The following is a 2500-nucleotide window of genomic DNA, read 5'->3' as shown; positions in this document are numbered from 1 at the left end:
CCTGTCTGTTGTTGTTTTTTTTTTTTTTGTCAGAAAGGTCGATTTCTTTGCTCTTGTTTTTGTTTGAAAGTTGTTGCATTTGTTTTTGTTTGTAAGTATGTTACGCTGCGGTAAACTTCGTGCGGGTTAGGCAAGGTAAGTAATGTTTTTGTTGTTGTTTTTTGTTGCAATCGAGTGTGTTTGTTATTGTTGTTGTTGTTAAGAACTAAAACAAAGGAGGTCTATATTTTCTCTTTTTTCTCTACTTGTTTTCTTTTATATCATATTGATATCAAAAGAGAAAGAAAAAGAAGAAGAAAAAAGGACGAAGCTAAAATAAACAATGCAAATATGAAGAAGAATTAAAAGCAAAGAAAGAAAATAACAATAATGATCAAAGGAATAATGACGGTGTTGATGATAACAATAACGATGATAACATCATGATGATTATGACAATAAGCAATAGAATAACATCGAAATAAGATTATATAAAATATGATAAATGAAGAAAACACACACACACACACACACACACACACACACACACACACACACACACACACACACACACACACACACACACACACACACACACACACACACACACACACACACACACACACACACACACGCACGCACACACACAGCCTCATAAAGGGTGGTCTCGAAGTATCATTAATTCAAACAGAAAAAAAGGGGGAACAGGGAGGTGATTGCTACGACCACTTGTAATAGTTATGCCCCTTCTCACGAGCTGAATGGAGGGGGAGGGGGAGGGGGAGGGGGGGGGGGAGGAGGAGGAGGAGGAGGAGGAGGAGGAGGAGGAGGAGGAGGAGGAGGAGGAGGAGGAGGAGAGAGGATGGTGGGGAAAGGGAGGTGGGGCTTAAGGAAAGAGAGGGAGGTGGGTGGGGGGTAGGGGGGATGGGGGCTTGGGGTAGGGGTAGGTGTTGAGAAGGGGTGATGGTGGGGATGGGGAAGGGAGGGGGATGAGAAGATGGTGGGGAAAGGGAGGTGGGGCTTAAGGAAAGAGAGGGAGGTGGGTGGGGGTAGGGGGATGGGGGCTTGGGGTGGGAGGATGGGGTAGGGGAAAGGTGTTGAGAGGATTGTGGGGATGGTGGAGAGGGGAAAGAGAATGGTGGGGAAAGAGAATCTAGGAAGATAAGGGGGGGGGGAAGAGGAGGAAGGGATGTGCGGAGGGAAGTGAAGAGCAAGTGGGGAGGAAAGGGAGGAGGGGATGATTGAAAGTGGGGTAAGAGGGGTGTTGGGGATGGAGTAGGGAGAAGGGAAGGAGGGGGGAGAGAAAGGGGAAGGGAAGAGGGGACTGGAGGGTTGAGAGGCTGGCAGGGGGTGTGGGGAGGCGGGTAGGGTGGGGGAGGGAGTCTCATTTATAACACGACTGATACATGATTTTTTAATGAAGGGAAGTGGAGTGGAGGAGCAGGAAGGGGAGGGGGGGGTGACGGGGATGGAGAGAAGAGACCAGGAGAAAGAGGAGTGGGAGGAGGGAGAGAGAGAGAGAGAGAGGTGAAATAACAATAGAGTTATGAAAAAAAGAAGAAGGACAAGGCTTAAAAGTGTTATGTAGATAAATATATAAATTATTTTTAATGTAGGAAATGTAACAATATGATCAATTGAAAATAGAAGGAGAAAGAAAGATATTGAAGAAGAAGAATGAAAAAAGTATGAATCTGTTCATTTTGATCTCTTCAAGAAAATTAGAAAGAAACTTGGAAACTTGCTTTCTCTCTCTCTCTCCCTCTCTCTCTCCCCTTCTTTCACTCTCTCTCCTCCCCTCCTCCCTCTCCCACCATCCCTCCCTCCCACCCTCTCCCTCCCTCGCCACCCCCCTAATCTTCCCTCCCTCCCTTACCTCCCACCCTCACTCCCTCCCCTCTCTCCTCCCTCCCTCCATCCCTCCCTCCCTCCCTCCCTCCCTCCCTCCCTCCCTCCACCGCCTAACGATGCCCAGCCAGATGCTAATGCGGCTTGTGGTTAATTAATAAAGGTCGTCTCTCAAGATGATAACAAAAAAAAAAAAAAAAAAAAGAGAAGAAAAAAGTAAGAGAAAATATAAGAGGAAGCGACCAGACCTCTTGAAATATTCACTCGGCGATGCATAAGATATGGAGTGTGACATTTTTTTCTCTCTCTTTTTTTCGTCCCTAATATTCCCACCGCCAGATGATATAAAGGTAGATTAAGGGGACCTGAAATATGCAGCGTCTGGGAAAAGTCTGCGGTTCTACACACCTTGTTTCATTTATTTATATTTTTTCTCGATTTTCATTTCCTCTATCTGTGTCTCACGCGTGAAAAAAAATAATTAGGTCTAAGGATTTTTGTTATTCATTTATTCATTCATTTATTATGTATTAGAGATGAGTAAGTGCACACCTGCCTGAATACAGTAATGCTTGCTTATATACGTACGTAATTAAGTTTAGAAATTCATACATTCATAGATTAATACATAGTTATATATATACACTCGTATTCATACAAGCATACATATGTA

The 2500-nt window shown here is 44.3% G+C and overlaps 1 protein-coding gene across 1 annotated transcript in view; it reads left to right on the top strand.

Annotated features, from left to right (window-relative positions):
• Positions 1 to 731, top strand: part of LOC122258860 (polycomb complex protein BMI-1-A) — a 23206-nt gene extending 22475 nt beyond the window's left edge. The window contains exon 4 of the mRNA XM_086551784.1: positions 1 to 731. This exon is cut by the window's left edge and continues 323 nt beyond it. The gene's annotated coding sequence lies outside the window, so the exon portion shown is untranslated.
• Positions 732 to 2500: the final 1769 nt, after the last annotated feature.

Source organism: Penaeus japonicus, unplaced genomic scaffold (genome assembly GCF_977035675.1).
Source record: "Penaeus japonicus unplaced genomic scaffold, GWHDUDI00000001_assembly GWHDUDI00000025, whole genome shotgun sequence".
Lineage (NCBI taxonomy): Eukaryota > Metazoa > Arthropoda > Malacostraca > Decapoda > Penaeidae > Penaeus > Penaeus japonicus.
Note: the sequence above shows the minus strand (reverse complement) of the source record. Positions and strands in the feature narration are given on the sequence as shown.